This window comes from Struthio camelus, chromosome 9, assembly GCF_040807025.1.
Source record: "Struthio camelus isolate bStrCam1 chromosome 9, bStrCam1.hap1, whole genome shotgun sequence".
Lineage (NCBI taxonomy): Eukaryota > Metazoa > Chordata > Aves > Struthioniformes > Struthionidae > Struthio > Struthio camelus.
Window position 1 is genome coordinate 20,697,823 of NC_090950.1, and position 18,921 is coordinate 20,716,743.

The window sequence follows — 18,921 nt, forward strand, 5'->3', positions numbered from 1 at the left end:
TTCCACCAGAATAAAGACTTTCTGTGATGTAGTTCTACAGTTCTGGAACAAATTTAACAGGGAATAGGCTTAGTAAAGTTACGGTTTTCTTACAATGATCTAATCTCACGCAAAGACTAATTAGAGGCCAGATGCAATAGGTCAAGAGCCCAATTTTCCAGAGGAACAAAGCTGAAAACCCAGTCAAGAGAACAGAAATCAATCTCTTGCATAGGGCATGGAGTAACAAACAATTTGTCGGAGACAGCTTGCTTGGCAAGATGCATTTTATGATATGTTTTTGTCTTATGGAGCTGTAAGCACCTGAACATCTGACCTCACAATTCACAAATATATTGATGCTGTTGCTTAAGCTTTCAGTAGAAAGCAACATGAATACCTTCTCATTTGGCCAGTAGTCTGTGAGGGTGGGCTTCTCCCTAGATTATATTTTTACAACATTTATTAGACTTAGCCAGGAAAACCTGGCACAGAAAGAGTGAAACTAACAGAACTACTGCCATCAGTCTTCAATTAATGGCAAACGGGAAGACCAGGCCTTGAACCAAATGCTATTGTCTTGCTATTAATCTGCTGTCCTCTGTTTATTAATCCCTTGTCAGTCTTTCTTTTTCACCATTTATTAAGGTTCCCAACTGTTTGCAGTAAACAAGATGCTGAATTCTCATCTCTAGCTAGCCATAATTTACAAGATAAAAAAAAAAAAAAAAGAGAGAGGTGAGGTAAAGGGAGAAAGGAGGGATGTGCACTGCCCTATTTAAAGGGCAGAATGACACCGCACTCATATTCAGCAACATCACAGAACAAAGAAGCAGCGCTCTCAATTTCTGCACTGGAATTGTACTGTGCTATTGGGCAGGTTTCCACCAGATTGCTCCAAGGGAAGATCCTGCTGCCTCCAGAGTTAGCAGAAATTGGCATTCCAATGTGTGGCCCTCCAGAAAAGTTTCAAGACACTCTACTACACATCCTCACCCAGCAGAGCCATTCCTGGGGAGCAAAGATACAGGCAGCTCGCAGTTCTTGAGTCATGCAATGTCAAGGCAAATGAGAAGCTGCACCTGCCCAAACCATCAAGCTAGCTGGATCCAGTGGCCTGTGTCCTGCAACAGCCTCTGATCGATGTGAAAACAAGCTCACAACAAACCAGAGCATGAAGGCCAATGCTGTAGACACAGAAGAACAAACTCAGCACACACTCTACAACTTGGAAATAGATCACTCTGAACCCATGCTGGCTGACAATATAGCCCCCTGTGCACATACCACATATGGCTTCTGCCACTGGACTTGCCGAAACATCACTGCAGCAGAGAATCCTCAAAGCCACTGCACCTTCTTAAAACGTTCCTCCTCTTGTGGGGAATATCCTGGACACTGGACATCTATAGACCACACTCTCCCTTTTCTTCCCATCCCTGTCAAGCACTAGCAAGGCACGCTCACTCAGAATGAAAAGGGACCATGAGGCCAAAGCTACCAGCTATCCCTGCTTTTTCATTATCTGGTTCTCAAGGGGGCTGCTCCCTGCTTTCTTCCCCCAATTTCCATAACTGTAGCATCTCCAACATCTCTTTTGCCTCCTGGGATGTCACAATTGATTAAGGCTTGAGGACAGATCTACTACCCTGCTACTGCTCCCTTTTTAGTAACCTTACCTGAAGGCTCACCCTCACTGGAATTTAATGACCGCATCATGGGATGGACAGGAAGCACAATCTACTCCTACACAGAAATCAGCAAAGGACCCCTACAGAGGTTCGGGGTGTTTTTTCAGCCCAATCTTTAAGTCATGGCTAAGTGTCGCCAGTGAATTTGGTGGAACTGGCAATTTTGAAGAATGAATTACTTGCTCCTCACATATACTTCTATTCAGGTCGTTCTAAATATGCTCATATACTTTCCTGCTTTTGCACACTGAAGCACGGTTAGCTTTAAGCTAATAATACAGTCAGCTCTCCATCATCAGCAGGGAGAGTACTCAGTCTGCAGAGAGCCATGCCACGGATGGAAAGCAAATTCAGATCCACAAGCAGGAAAGTCTTGTTCAAAAAGAAGTCAAACTAATACGGCCAGCTGGATCGACCGAGGTCTGCATGGCACCACTCAGCAGTTTCCATGCAACACCCATACTCCCACAAGGGCCAGTTATTTTGTTGCTTCCAGACCCTGACCCAGTTTGGACTCAGAAATGCTAAAGTCACCTAGAGACTTCTGCCTCCTGGTGTACCCTAGCCTCCACTACCCTGCACATGGGAGAAATGACTGTACACCTTGGCTGAATGACCAAATTACACAAAGCAAACACGGTCCCAAAGTCTTCACACTGTATCCAGATTCAGCAGGGTGCCAAAGCCCTGAGAGCAAATCCTCTCCTCACCTGGGAGCAAGGCAGTCCCTCCAGGGGCAGGGTGAGATGTGCAGACAGGATCTGCTGAGGGATCTCTGTGGGTGAAAACAGAAAGGTGCAAGTCAAATTTTGCTCGCAGCAAAAGCGGAAAGTAAATCAAGCCGTATATGTCACCTTGCAAAGAAAACAACTCCAAAGGGGCCTAAATGCCAGCTACCCTCCCCTACAGATCACAGCTTTTTTCCCCTCTGATACAACTCATGTGTCAGTCTGTCCCTATTTTGATCCATATAAGGGCTTTTCACACGTTCCCAGGAGAGATTAAATCCGAGCAGGCATTGGAGTAACTGAGGTTTATTTGAGAGAGAAGCTACTTGCTTTAAATCAATTTAGAGCTGGTGAAAGGCACTGACGTAACGGCTCTAGGTAACAAAGTCTCTTTCAGACCCTGACCAGACACCCTTCTGCCTCTCACGCTTAAAGGGCCTCTTCTTCCTGAGCTGGAGGAGGCCACTTCCCTCTCTGCTCAGGCTGCGGGTGAGTCACTCGCCTGGTGTCGGTTTTGCCATGAGAACACCAAGAAGAACTAAAGCTGAGATTAGATGCTTTAAACAAACGTCCACTGTGGAAAAAATAAGTGACACGTCCAGACAGTCTAAACTCTACCTCCACCTCCAGGCCTAGTTTACTTCTGGATGTCTCTGTGCCTTCAAAGAGGTCTAGCTAAAAAGAAAACATGAGGCCCCCTACCATACCATGGGCTGCTTTTAACCAGCAGCCTTCCACACACTTCTCACTTGGGGATATCTGAGCCTAGCTCTAATGTTTTACGTTTGCTTTCATCTCCATCCTGGAGAAGAAATAAGCAAGTATAAAATACTAACGATATTAGTGAAAGGTTCAATTAATACAACAAATGCTGCCCGTCTCCTCCAGGCCTCCCGGCCTGCCACGTTCCCAACTACGCAAGGATGAGAGACATAAGCCAGGGTTACCTCCAGCTCCATCTATCTTCATGCTCACCGTTGCCTTCCTAAAACTTAACTATCCTTTAAAAAATGTGGCTAAGATGAACCAATGAGTTAAAAAACATGAAAGGGAGGGAGGAGAGACACATCTAGCCTGCCACACACATTTCTTTAAGAAGGCAGCCTAAAACCCATTAACCTAACAAGCCACCCTCTTGCTCTGGAAAACAGGGACAGGCAGGGTCACAGCTTTGCTCTCCCTGGCCACAGCAGAGGAAGGGGAGCGATGGGAAGGAGAACTGCAGCAGCTGCTTCAGATCCGGACAAAAGCACTAGATACACAGAGAAACTTGCTAAGGACCTGCCTTCTTCACTGAGGCTGGATATTCCTTTCATACTTGCCATGAAAAAAAATCCATGTCAACATTTTTGTAAGCACTGTAAGCCCATATCAAGTAACACTAAAGAGGCAGACAGGTGTCCTGACCACAGAGGAGGCAGCAAATGCTTACAGTTTGGAATTTTTTTTTTTTTTTAAACTGTCATTTTTTAAAGGGGGAAACAAATCCCACTGATTTTTCTGAGCATGATACATTTTCTGCCCCCTGTTTGATGTTGCTTTCAGACCGAAGACTTCAAATAGCTTACACTAACCTATGCCTCAAGCCTGTTTCAAATGTGACCAGAAATGAATGCATGGTGAATCACTTATACCACACACAGCGGGGGCGGTGAGCAGTAGCCCATGTCTCCTAAGCGTTGAACGGGCATGAATGTGTTCAGGGAAAGGAGATCCCAGTCTTCTCTGCCTTACATTACAGGCTGACAACTCAGTGCTAGCAGCTTTGCCTTTTCAGGGCTGGAAAGCAGAAGCTCCAGGTCTACAGCGCAACTACGAGCAGCCGAAGGAGAGAAGAATACAACTACCGGCACTTTCTGCCAAACACACACATAATCTGCACAGGCTGCACTTCCACTCTCTCTGCCTGCCTTTGGGAGTTCCTTGGGAGAAGGTGCATTTTAATTACTAGCCCCAGTCAAGGCAATCTAATCTTGACAGCGAGGAAAGAGAGCTAACCCAGAGTTATAGACTTAGAGGTATGTGGGTCCCAGCTCTTCACTTCTTTGCTGACACTACTGCTTCCAGGAATTAAATCAAAACTCCACTTAAGTTCAGAGCGGTTGCAATTTGCATCTAAAGCGCTGCCTAAGTCTCAGTTGTAATAAATAGATACAGCTCCACGGAAATTGATGGCGTTATTCTGAATTTGTCTAGTTACAGATCTACAGGCCTATAAACATTACAGCTCATCCAACCTCCAGCTAAATATCTTCTAACAGAAGACCATTATCTCTGTCAGATTGATTTGGATAACTTGTTTAAAGCACTCTGGAAGACTCATTAGCAACTTTGGGTTTTGGTGGTTGTATTTTAAGAATAAAACCCAGCAGCTTTAAACACTTGAAAAAAAATTTAAAAAAAGGGCATGTTAACAGTTTACAAACAAAGTTGGACTATGTTTTTGGCTTTCCTTGGCTGTCACTGGCAGCAGTAACAGTTGATCAGAGGCTGGACTCCTCTCACTCAAGAGAGTGCCCAAGCAGCCTCACAGCATGAGCTCATGCTGACCACACTCCTCCACAGCACAAAGGTGCTACCAATCCCTTTTATAAATCACTCTCCAAAGCGCTGAATACTCCTGGCCATCACTATGCCCTTACCCCAAGCCAAAACTCTTTTTTGGTTAAGTTAGTTCACCAAAATGAGTCAGTTCCCTCGGGTAAAAGGCCTCCTCCGCTGCTGTAACTGAGCTCATGTTCAGATTGTTCTTGCTACTGCTAGACAGCTTTGTTGATGAAGAGTCTTGCTTTTTTTTTTCTTTTTTTTAATTGCCCTGCCCAAAGTACACTGCCAAACGGCAACTACGAACCAAGCCTCGGACAGAGGGAGTCCTGCTCAATGTAACACAGTAAACCTATAGCAGAACTCACGAAGGAACCCAACTCTCACGGGTCCTAATGCAACCGCTTGCTTCCTCAGCCTTAAAGAAAAAGAAATTTGACCTTCTGCTCACCTTTTAATCAGCCTCTTTACAGGCAACCTAAAATATTCAGAGAGTGCTACGTTCCTTAGCAGGCAACTCAAACTCGAGCATCTGAGGCCCTGCCCCGGAGTTCAGGTGCTGATTAAAAAGGGCCACCTACACCTCGCTGGAAAGAAGTCATTCTCAACAGCTCCTTGACCTGCGAGCCTTTGAGAAGGGCAACCATGACCAACATGAGAACCCTTAGCATTTCGCACACATTCCCAATTCAGTCAGATGAAGTAGCACTGGTAAACGTTTGAGCCATTTCCTCATCTGCTTTTAATTTCATTCATTTATCACTCATGCCAGAGAAACACTTTGCACGCCTTGTGTTTGGTTATCTTCTGCTTCAGAAACAGCTTTGCAAGTCAGCACTTTAAGCAAGGAGGTGGCACTGTTGGGTCCTGTGCTAAGAGTGTAACGAGGGCAATCTCACACCAGCCTGCATTTCGCAGCAATCGGGCTGCTCTGCCTGCGGGATGACTGCAACAGACTGGGAACCTCAGCTCCCGACTGCTCTTTCTGGGCTGTCTCGTCACCGTGTGTAGAGGCACTGCTGCTTGCACCCCCACTGTGCTCCCCGGTCGCCCCCGCCTGCACCGACCATAGCTCTCTGCAGGCTCGGCCTCCCCATCCACACGCACTGAGGAGGGGAGGAAGGAACAGACGGTAGCACAGCCACCCTGATAACACAACAGACAACACGTACTACCCAGGGCATTGGTGTGTGTGTGCACACGGGGCTGCTGGGGGACAGCAACATTTGTATACCCCTGAGTGCACTCCACCATATTCTCTTTTGCTGCGTCAGTGCTGGATGCAGCATTAAAAATCCATGGCTCCACTCATCTAATCAATGTGCTATTCCAGCAAAATGAGGGTGAGATGCCCCTATTATGTCCTGCCCGCGTGTCCCTGCTGGAGTCAGCAGGGTGATGGTGCTCAGACATACAGCCTATTGCACCCCAGCAAGGTTTGCTGAGATGGAGCTGCTGCAGCAACAGCAGCGCTGGGACAACTGTCATCCTGCTCCTGAAACAGAAGAGAGGCTGGGAAGAACCAGAGCCCCATCACTGGGCAGTCTTGCCAAACTCACTTTCCTCTTGCACTGCAAATCAACAGTTGAGCCACGGGTATTGAAGGGCTCCAGGCTCCCAGACCTTTACCCGAGCCACTGCTCTGCACAGCTTCTCCACCAGGACAGGAGAGCTGCTCCCGACAACAGCAGTGGGCAGATCTGTTCTCTGTCTGATGAGATCCCGCTCTCCACCATCCAAGTCTCCCTACTGCTATGCAAGAGCATCCCAGAGAGACCAAAATGAAAGTCAGGCACACCTCAGATAAGCACCTGGATCTACAAACAACAGATTAAATTCTCAAGCTATAGAACTATGTTTTAGCAAAAGTGCAATTGAACTGCATGTACTTGTTACATTTCTAAATATACCCCGGTTGTCAAGACAACAAAGAGACTGATGGATCTCTAAAGTGTACTGTATCTATTTAATTGTCAGCATTTCAAAATGACTCGAGGAGGGAAAAAAATGCTGCGTGATAAGTCTAATCGTCATGGTTACCACTGGCTAGCCCCATAATAAAAATATATATATTCTAGCTAAATGTGCCAAGCCATGTGAGGAGCAGATGGGAGACATGCTCATTACTGCGACAGTCTCCACTGGAAAACTAAACTTGAGGAAGGACGCGAGAGACTTTACAGAGATCTCAGACACAACAGACTTCGTGGGCTGCATCTTCCCAGCCGTTTGGCAAGAGCCAGGCAGGCTTTCTCCTCCGTGCTTATTCGCAATCCAAGGGGCTCCCAGCCCCAGGCCAAAGATTGCACTGAAGCTCCCTAACTTTCTAGTGCTCCCGTTTAAGGAGCTCACCCCTTCTTCCCCTGTCATGTGAGTTACTGCTCCTTAAAAGCCTCTCACAAAATTGATGTGCAACCCCCTTGCCCACTTGTTCTCCTCCCTTCTGGCAGCCATTTCATATCCCACAGACACCGCTCTGGCAGGAGGTTGCTACAGCCTGACCCTTCTGCTCTAAAACTGTTAACACCTAAAACAAGGGCTACATCCAGCCGAGGAGAAGAGAAAGGAGCAGAAAGAAATAGCCAGTGTCCCCTGCTAATGACATCACACCAGCCTTGAGGAAATCACAGGGTTGGGGAGGACCAGCCTCCGGAAGTTACATGCTACCCAGCACTAGACACCGTGCCCTCACCCCTCACAACAGCTCCCACTATCCCTTCCTGAATTTAAAAACATGAAGCACTTCAAAAAGTTCGCACCAAAGAAAGAGAAGAGGAGATACCCAGGATAACGTCTGTGACGCCAGCAGCTGGTGCTGGATCCTGGTTACCCACTGCTTTCACCAAAAGGAGGAGGATCCACCACAGCACCCAGTTTAACAAGCACTACTAGGCACATGAGGTTCCCACTGAAAGGGATGTTTTTCCAGACAGAACCTCAAGCATTGACTTTTTACATTGGAAGACCTCCACAACAATGTCTGGGATGTTTTCCTGTGGTATAAAATGATTGTAAAATTCTGGCTTTCCTCCTCTGAACAAAACTCATCCAACTATGCTCTGTTCTCATTTGTCTTTCATCAAATTAAAGTTTAACTGTCAGGAAAAGGCATAAATTTCACCTGGATACGAGAGGCAAAGGAAAACAACTGATATTCACCTGAACAGTGTTAGTATCAATGAATGATCATGTTTCCAATTAGTCTGAAGCTTTCCTAACATTTTTCACAAAAAAACACCTCAATCTTCTTTAAAAATCTCCCATAAATGTTTTACACTTTCACACAGGTAAGAGCTCTGTACATCCACTGTCAGAAGCTTTTGCAGAAGCCATAAGGCATCACCTAAAACCATCTCCAGGAGAGCCACAAAAACAATTTGATTTGGTTGGAAAACACTGTTCAAGAAAAGCACCACTTACCTGGTCTCTCAAAGACCATTTTTGAGTTTGTGATATTTTCACTGGAGTTTGCACAAGCTTCCCCCCGCCCCCTTAAAATAAAGAAGTTTCTGAATTCCAAATACGAGATTTTCTGTGACATAAAATGAGCTTTCATGCCTATCAGTACAGTCACTGTGCGGTTCACCATTAATGTACTGCTTTACAGAGCATTCTGTGCATGGAGATGGGCAGTGAGCATCAAAACAGAAGTAACACAAAAGTGTCATTTCCTGGGTTTATATGAGAATTATTTCAAATACTACTCAAGTTAAGAGTCAAAAAAAAAAGACTTAGGCACAAAGAAGCCTATGTCTCAATTAAAGTCAGAGAGACTTAAAGGCAGCTGTTTTTTAAAATTATTTGGGTACACCTAACGTGAAGCAAGCATCATTATTGCATGTCTAGGTGCCTAAATACTTTTGAAATTAAGTATTTCCCATAAAGAACTTAAAAGAAATTACAGTGCTTCTGAAAGCTGAATCCAGAGCTTAAACTGAGCTGAATTCTCAAACAACCAGACACTTAAAATCATGCTCCAAAGCGCACATTTCAACATGGTACGGATGCAGGAACCCAACTTTGGTTTTCCTGTTACTGAAAGTGCTTGCCTAAGGCAGTAGGCTCTTACAGCTATGGCTTTGGGACAACTATTATGTTTTGTTCTAATGAAGTACAAGCTTTCTGGAGCAAACTCCCCAGGATGACTCCTTTGCTTTGGCACAAATAGACTCATTTGGTTGAGATAAAAGGATGTTCCCTTGCATCATTTTCACTTGATTTTTTTTTTTTTTAGATGGAGAAACAGTTAATTTTGCTAAATGAGTGCTCTGTTGCCATGACTTCACTGCAGAGGAACACAAAGCTATCAAGCTCCCTTTCTTAGGGCGTTGTTGTTTTTAAACAGGTATTCGATTGTCTTGATTTTCTTGCTCCTTTTCCCAACATCTGCGTTTCCAGCAATACCCCACAGACAGACAAACATAACAGCTATGGCTTCTCAGCACACTGGAGAGGTATTCCTCTACATATTCTTGTCCTTACAACCCAGCCCTGACAGATGTGTCCACGGCCCTTTGGCACCTCCAGCATACAGGACAGCGATGCCTACAACAGCAGGTAGCTAATCTTTCTAAAGGAAACCCTCAGTTTCTGAGATTGGTCCCTGAAAGGCAGAATTCCCACGTGCTGACCAAAGATTCAAGGACGGCTCCATCCTGCTCACTGGCAAACCAGACTATTTCTCAAGAGTTCGCTCCAGACTAAAACCAGGGGCCTCAGGCAATTAAAGTCCTCTCCACTGCCTCAGTTTCTCAGGCCAGTGAAAAGGGCTGTGCATACTTGCCATCTCCCTCTGCAGGGTGTCACGTCATTGGCTGAGTTAATATTCATGAAGTACACTGATGATTAAGAGTATTACAGACTGTACTAAAGTAGAGGGGTTTTTTCTTTTCTTTTCTTTTTTTTTTTTTATGTTTGCGCTGAATAGACAGACTAAGTAGAAACGGCATTTGTAGCCTGCAGCCATTATCCTAGTAAATGGCTTATTACAGTATGCAGCCTACCAGCTCACCTTCATCCTGTCCCACTCAAACGCATGTAGGTGGAAGTGCTGTTCATTCCAGAGAACTTTCTTTTTTACTGTCTATGTCTGATGGAGACTCTTGATAGCTGGCTTCATAAGGAAGGATTAGGATATAAATACTTCAATATAAGGTTGTTGTTTGGTACCTATTTATGACGATTACAGAACAATTAGTTACTTCCCATCTAAGACTAATTCCTGTCTCTTCCAAAAAGGATAAAGGGTGGTGAGTTTTGTCTCAAGACTTTCAATTTCCTGATGAGTCACAGTAGATCCACTGCAATAAACTCAATGCTTCATTCAGACATTTCTGATCAAGGTGCATTCAATACATTACTAAGATGCTGAGTGTGCTATTTTAAGTGCTAATTTCAAGCATTGTATGCATATAATGCCTTACCATCTGAAGATGCGCAGTCTCCTGGACGAGACAGAGGTACCCCCCTTCACCATCAACCCTTTCCTCCCCCAAAAACATAAATAAACACGACAAGGGACAGAAAGCGAAGAGCTGCATGCTTGGTGCACCAATTTGCAGAACACACCGCCTTTCTATAAGCGGCCCTCTCCCACTTCATTATTTCATTCCCCTCCCTTTGGCAACAAAACTACTTATATGATAGCAGCATCCGACAAGAAGAAAACATTCACAGACTGCACGGGTTGCAACAAGTCCACAGTGTCTTGCTTTCTTCGTTCTAGGGCCAAGAACTATACATTTATTTTTCTGCCCCAGGCAGCAACTCTGCATCCCTGTACAAATCCTAAATTGTCCCCAGTTCCCACGCCACCCACTCACAAGATCCCAGGCTCTGCGAAGAGGCAGAAGACAAGACCTTGCCCTATCTCCTAGCAGCAACACAGGTTATAGGTACAGGCAGGTACCCTCTGTTCCTTATGAATTCCTTTATTTAACAAATAGACATAATTCACCGTGTCGATTGGGCAATTGATCCCAGTCAGGTCCTTTTGAGCCTATAACAGATTGCTTTCTGCAGTAGAGTGACCATAGTCAATGTTGGTGGAAACTACCTCATCTGAGCAAAGGAGACTGAAGAGTAGACCAACGGTCACACCTCCCTGGATTGGGCACTTTTACAGGCCTAGGTTCACACAAGTAATGCAGCTAAAAACCCCAAAGGAGCAAACAGCAACTAGATGAGGCCAGCCAAAACAAAGCACTGTCCGAAATGTATCTCTTTCTTGGGTTGCTGTGAAAATAGATCCCAAGAGGAAACACAGTTAAGGAGGGACAGAAAAGGAAGAAAACAGGCTTGCAAAGAGCAGTAGAAAGCAAACCCAGCAAATAAAGCACCACAGAATAAGGCATGGGGATAAGCATGCGATTTATTACATTATCACCTCTAACTGTTATCCCTTCTCCACATAGAGAGAGCAGCTAGTGCAGAACACTGCATAACAGTTCAGCAACCAAGATGGTATAAAGATTCGAGAGTCCCTGCTTGGCCTTTATCTCACAAGCTTGGGAGAAGAGAGCCATCCCCTCTTGTAGCCTAGCTCCCCATCTCTAAAATGCTGACAGCTGCCTAAAAAGAAGCGTAGCTGTGATGATAATGTGTTAAAGACCACAGTCTACGGGTGACAGAGGCTGGGTACAGGAGACATATCCACGCTCCCTCTTTCAGAGTCATTAGTGCACAATCCGGGAGATCAGTTGCTGTAAGAGCAGTCATTGCACAGACACCACCACAAGACCAAATTTGTAGCAGTTTTCCCCATGGCACAACTGGACTTCTATGCAAATAGCTGCAATGACAATTTCTGCCAAGCCCACACTAACTGCGAATGATTCCAGTTCAAAAGTTCTCCCAGCAACTTAAATCTGAAAGTATTCGGGTGACGTGTGACCAAAGTCTCACATTTGTCATCAGCTCTCTAGTGGTGAACAAACCCATAATTAGCTATGAAGACTTGTTGATGGCTTTTTTATTTCCTGCTCCTTGGAAACACTTACATACAAATTCTAATTTTACACCACCAAAATGCAGAATTTTTTGATCCTCATCATGATTCCTCAGTCCTGTTAATGTAATTGAACTGTCAAAGCAACACAGAGGAAATGGCCACAGATTTTCCATTAAAGTCAACGGATCCTCCAACAGCTTAACAGCTACGTGCTACTTTAAAAATGCCAATGTCTCCTCTTGTATTATATAGATGTAAAAGCCTCAGACCACCTTTGGAATACTCAATCAGTTTCACAAAGTCTCTAGGAATGAAAAGAGCAAGTGGATAAGGATCATTCTACATGGCCAAGCCCAACTTGAAAGAATCAAGGAAGCAAAAATACTGAGGTAAGGATAAAACACGATAGATCTCCTCTTGAGAAGCCTTTGTTAGTTAAGGTCACTTTAAAATAAGGATACTCAACTCTTATTTCTGTCTTTTTCAAGTGCCGAAACACATTTCGCCCTAATTTTATAGGTTCCCATGAAACACGCTATTCTCCCATAATTTGGGTGTTTGCGGGACAAGCCATAGACTCCATTAGACCTAAGATGACGTTCGCTTTTAACTGCAGGCAACAGAGCAACACAACTCTAAGGCATCCTATCCTCTGGCGGGACCAGCAGTGGCTGTAACACAGAGATGCTTATGTGAACCCACAGCTGGAATTTCAGCATCTGCTCTTTCTATGTCAAGAGTTTTGCGTAACTTTATATGGGATTAGCCAGCATCAGATTTCAACAATATCAGAAATGCATGCGAGACCATGCACTTCTCCTGCTAGCGAAAGTCAGTTGCTCTGAAGAAAGTGCCATGTGGCAGTGGAGACCTTGTCCTCGGCTGATGTCCACGGCCGTGCCCACGAGAAACGCTTGTAGAGCTCACTGCCACAAGGCACAGCACAAGCAACTTTCTTAAAAAATACTGTTCAAGAGAAAATACAGGACCACATAAACAAGGATTACAAAAAACTTTAAAGGAACTGTAAATTCTCCTACTTCTGGACAATACTGCTGGTAGCGTACAGCTTTGACTGCCTAAACAGCCAAGTGATTAGATTCAGGCTAAACTTGTGTTCTTAAAAATAAAGAAGATCAGGATTCTCCCATATCAGACAGTTAAGTTACCATGCTTTCCCAAAAAGCCATTTGGAAAGTTTCTAAATGTAGGAGGAGAAAAATAATCTTTACTGTTTGGTCCATGCCTGTATCTCCCTCTCCTCCCATTAGTGCATGGAAAAGAGGTTGGCTTAGAGCAATGCAACATTTCAATTTGAATATGAATCGTTCCTCTGGTGAGGAAACAAAGCAGAAGCCCATTTCACAGCATCTGCAGCCCTTATCTGCAGATATAATGAAAACCAACACATCTAACAGAAGCAATGGAAGTAAAGTATGGCAAAAATGCCAGCTCAGACAAACAAACAACAATACTTTCCGTCCCAGAGGATCCCAAAGTGGTTCACAAGCTCACAGAGGCAGGCCTCATTTCAAAAGCCACTGAAACGTAGTCATCTCTGAATGGGTACTCAACACTACAGCATGGTGTAGTTTCACGAAGGAGGGAAGAACATCACCAAACTGAAACTGCCTGAGATTTAGGAAGGCAGGATCCTCCTGTGGGAAGTGGACCACTCTCCTGGAAAGCGGAAGTTGGTTCAGTTTTGATTCATACAGTTCAAAATGGCATTACGTGGTCTGAACATCTGAACATCAGATAGATGAAGAGCTGTATTTATAATCGACTAACTGTAAAAGATGGAAATCTAACTCACATATTGTGGTACCCCCCAGCTTCTGATTCAAAAGGTTAAAGAAAATAGCAGAGAGCTAGAGGATTAAAATATCTGAACCTGCCTGGAAATTACAAATGACTTACTTATCATCCACAGAATTAAGAGATCAGGATTCTACCCCTGCTTCAACTGCTGTCTTCACATGGAGTTTAGGGTAAATCACTTTTCTTCTGCTCAGCTCAGCTTTTCTCTGTGTAACAGGTACAGCAATATTTAACCACTATTAGGAACAGCATGGAAGAAAGCAAAGTATTACTATTTAATATTGCTAGTGAAAGGCCAGACTTCTGAAATAAGGTCTTGCTTATCACCAGCTTTGATGAAACACTGAAAGAACAAGTGTTCTCATCTTCTCTCCTTTGCTCCCTCGTTCCTCCCATCTACCTGATGTGTCCTTAGTTTATACTGTCACCACTCTGGAAGTAGTTACGGCCTTTTTAATACAGCAGCATTCAACATAGCCTCAACCCAAATCTAAGCCTTTCACCTGCTCCTGAAATACCAAAGAACAAGAAGTTCAGAAATCCTTTAAGGAAGAGGCTTGAGCAAGTGAGCTCCACATTTCCAGTGCTAAATGTTTGCTTCTCTTCTTGGCAGGATCTGGAGACTTGCAAAATATTTACCTGCATATTGGAAACAGCTACTTAATCCTAAAAATATATCAGTAACTCACCTTGACTGAAAGCAATGGCTTTCTGACTTCTGAGAAAACAATGAACAAAATCATCATCATGTGGGGGGGGCAAAGATCTGATAAGCTTTTCTGAAAGGAACTTATTCAATCTTTTCTAACATCTTATTCTATATACAGCTGCCATTCTAGAAAAACAAAGCAAAACAAAACAAGACTTTGTGCACAAATGCAAATGAATCAGAGAATCAGGTTTGGCCTGATCTGCCTGAAACAAATGCCAACCTTCTCTCCTACTGGCTCAGCAATACAGACGCAAAGCCAATAAGTTCCTAGCATTTCTGAGAGGCTGAGTTCTGGCCGGGTTTGTGCAAGTTTGTTTTTAGTGCCTTGGGACTGCATGACAATTCAAGGGAAAATTCCCTTAAAAGGAACATGCACTGTGATATATTGATTTGGACAAATACTACCAAGCCATTTCCCTGTAGAAGTGACCTCCCTTCAACCACGCAGTCATGTTCTCGCCAGTTGAAAACTCACCCTCATCTTGGTTTAAATAGAACAAACTCATTTCTTTTTATTAAGGAAAAAAAAAGTTCAACAAATCGATAAACAAGAAAGGAAAGTTACAATGAGCTGAACATGATTTACAGGTAAAGTGAATTGCCAGGGGATTCAGGCAAAGGTTCATCGCTGATTCATCAAACAAGTCATTGAGATGTCTTAAGAACAAGCTATCAAGAGAAGTCCCTCTTCCTCTCCACCTCTTATTATTAGTTACTGTTGGAAATGACCTTTTCTGCAAATCTCTAGACCATTCTGAAGTGCTAGAGACTTTAGGAAGCGAAAATTAGTTCTCAAAAGGAACTGAACTGCTTCAAAAACATTTTATTAAAGGTTGCATCCTGCTTCTCTCTTACCTCTTCTCTTGGGTATTTAGGATGAGCTACCCACTACACAAAAACAGCCACTGTACACAATTCTACCTGAGAATCTCAAACTCTCCAACATTCACAAATGCCATTTCAGCATCACAGCTCAGGATGGCAGTGATACTATAGGTGCTTATTAAGTTGCAGAAGCCGAGGGAGAGAGAAGTTGCCTGATGCCACCATAGCAAGATAGTAGCAAAAGCGCGAGGAGAGTCAAAGCGTTCCACACCCAGCTCTGTCCACAGCCTAGGGAGCAGCTCAGGAAGGCAGTTAGCAGCACCTGGAGCCAGCACAGAGATCTCGCCTGACTCCAGAGTCTGCCGAGCCCGGCAAAAGAGTAGGAGGTGCAATTGCTGGCAGGAGCAGGCAGAGCAGCAAAGCTGGAGGAGATCATAAATGAAACAGTGTTGTAAAACACAGAGGTGAGCACAGACTGAGACTAGCCTTCACAGCTCCCCCACTGTGAAAAGCATGCCTTGATAGACTCTGAAATCTTTGAAATGCATCCAGCCTTCGCTGGATTGATCCAGGACATATGCACGTTTGTTCTCGCATGCAAACATGGGAAGTTTTTATCATACACATTTTGCATAAATTCTGTAGACCTAAACTTACAAGTTATTTGGGAAGTTTGAGCTAAAATGGGATTGCAAAACCAAAGGAAAGAGATTCTTGATAAAGGCAAAGACCACAAAGCATCACAAAACAATTTAGGCTACAAGGGAGCTTTGGAGCTGCCCCATACTGAGGTTCCTCAGAACGCCCAATTTTCAGAGGATCGTTTTCTTAAAATAGGGCATATTTAAAGATTTCACCAACTAAGCATCCTAAACTGATTAGTCACTTGAAAACATGGGCTAGGCTCCCTTCATTTCATATCACTCCAAAGTGGAAAGTTCTCATCAAAGTTATAATATATTCAGTTCCAGAAGAACAATTACGTGGCATTAGACAGGCAGTTGTAACCCTCAGTATTAAATGGCTTTGCTATTTATTGGTATGTGCTGTGCCTTTAAAAGTTTCCAAAAATGATGGTCCATTTTTGTGTGTGCTGGAATATTCAAGAGCATTTCATATCTATTCTCATATCAAGAAAAGAGCAATTAGATCAATAATGAAACAGGAGTGCTCCCTTTTACTTTCTGTGGTTTGCAAAGAGGTTCATGTTTCTATGTGAGCACAGCTCTTGTTTTAGTGATGTGAAAGTGTGTGGTTTGTGCAATACCCAGTTTCTTCTAATATTTGGGTTTCTGTTGTTATCTACCTACAATTTACAGTAAAGCATCTTTTATTCTCACGCCTCTCAATCTCAAAATTAGATGAATTTTCCCAACAACTAGATTTTATTGCCCTGAGTTTTATTGCCCTTTTATGAACACTGGAATGCTTGCTGACAACTTACTGGTCTACTAACACAGCATGAATTCACAGAAGAAGTCATCAGTATTACCAAGTCTATATACGCATGAGTGTGTGTATATAGACAAGCAAACCTAAGCTTTCCTTTGGGGAAAAGGACCGATTTTGTGTTTGGAAAAGCACCTAGAACTGGGCTGCGATCCATGACAGGGGTCTCAAGGTACCACTGCAGTGCATAAAGGTTAGTGAGCAATATTTATCTCTTTTAACCCCTGTTTCACATCGCTATTGTGCTATTCATTGTGATTAGGTTATTATTTTCAAAAGTATGCAAGATATTTAAAACTGTTCTCCCCCACCTCTGCTGCAGAGCACAAATCTACTTTCAGCAAAAATTTCTTGAGATCCCCTCTAAACTGGAAGAACGTTGACTCACAACTCTCCTTGCCCGCCTCTGCTAGAGACAGGTAATCCGCTGGCTGCAGCACATTTGGTGAACACACCAAAGCAAATCATGCATACCATTTTGACCCTCTACACACCAGATGAGAAAGCATAGATATTTTAGCCAGAAATAGTCATCTTCTGGATAGCTGTTTCTGGCCATGTGCTCTACTCCAGAGTCCATGCAGTGCTGTCTCTGTGGCTCTCAGAGGAGAGTATTTTTGCTGAATATATTGAAAATCCCAAAGGATGGCAAAGGGCAACATCACATTCTGCTACAACATAAATTTCTACCTAACAACAAACCAACAGGAACAGAAGTGAAGGAAATCATGGACAGCAAGCTTCCCTCTTTCAATCCTGTAGGAAGTCATCTGATCAGCTCTAGAGTCTCAGTCTACAGAGTGTGGTAAGGATTCTCTGCTTCCCAGTAATTTCCCTATTCAGCCCCACTCTGAACTAGGCTTTTAGTTTGCATGCAAATATTCTTAATGGTCATAAAATTGTCATGCCGTCTTGAGCATTAATTTAACATCGATGCCGTAACAGTGCATTACCTAGTCATCCAGGTAATCTTCGACTAAGATTAATTCAGGCAGGCCAGGACACAGGCACTTAAACTCCTTGATGTATCTTGCACCCACCCTGGGAAGACTTGACGTTCAGCCACCTTCCTAAACCCTGGTGGGATTAGCCAATATTCAAGAGGCTCCTTTACGGGATAAGCACAGAGGTCAAGCACTGTGTTCTAAAACAGGACATGATGGATGCACATAATCCCCCACAAGGCTCATTCCTCCACCCTTTACAGCCAGCAACAGTAATGACTAAGAGCGTACCACAAACACCATTATAACCAAGAACATGGAAACTGAAGTTGCGTATGTACCGTTTACCCTGACATCTGAATATGAAGTGAATTTACCCAATTTTGTTGTTGTCAAACATGCCAAAAAGATACGTTTGGAACAGATGCACAGAGGGGAACCATGAGAATATTGCTTACTTGGTTCTAGCTGATGCAAAACTGCTGAAAACTTCAAGTTTCGTTCCTTTGGATTCCCTGTGAATAGTCCTAATACTATCAGTATATGGCAGTAGCTAAATTTGGATTAAACAAGGCACTTCTCCTAAAAAGATCTTTCTCAAATCATTGGGTAATGCTCCATAAAACTAATATACAGCATACTCTGCTATAAAAGCTCCCCAGTTGCATGTTGTCACTGTACGTAAGAAAGCACTGTTTGATCAAACGGTTAAATTAAGGGTAGGCTCTTAACCAAGACTATTCTTCTAAATCAATGCTGTCATAGCTCACAGCAACCACACAGTTCAAGCATAACTTTGTTTTCCAATTGCTGTCTCCTACCCTGCCTGGGAGTGGTACTCCATGCAGGAGAGCTGACTGTCCCCTGCTTCCAAGTCCCTCCAGGTCTAGGGAATGAGGGATTCTCTCAACTTCAAGTATTCCCCCAAGCTTGATCAGGATTTCATATACCCCCAAGAGAGATCCAGCTACAACAGATCTACTACAGCAAACAAACCACAGGAACAGATTTATTCATTTTAGCTTAAGCTCCTTATACACCTTGGGAGAGTCATCAACTGGCCCATCCCTTCATGCGAACACCAGTCAGAGAGCTCACACTGCTGCAGCAGCTTAGCCCAGAGCTGGGAACAACTTCAAACATCTCTCTGAAAGCTAACATGATAATAAAACTTCTACTGAAGTCATACCACTCTCGAAGGGCTCAGGACGGGCTACCAGGAAGCAGGACCCATCCTCAAACAACCACAACCTCCTAGCCAACAAAGATTCCCATCAGC

At 43.8% G+C, this 18,921-nt stretch overlaps 1 protein-coding gene across 22 annotated transcripts in view; it reads right to left on the reverse strand.

Annotated features, from left to right (window-relative positions):
* LPP (LIM domain containing preferred translocation partner in lipoma) overlaps positions 1-18,921 on the reverse strand; it is a 356,455-nt gene that overhangs the window by 238,214 nt on the left and 99,320 nt on the right. For 17 of the 22 annotated variants that reach the window (XM_068953857.1, XM_068953870.1, XM_068953854.1 and 14 more), the window contains one exon: positions 2,381-2,445. The exons of the other annotated variants lie outside the window; for them this stretch is intronic. The gene's annotated coding sequence lies outside the window, so the exon portion shown is untranslated. The remainder of the gene's footprint in view (positions 1-2,380; positions 2,446-18,921) is intronic. 22 annotated transcript variants of the gene reach the window in all.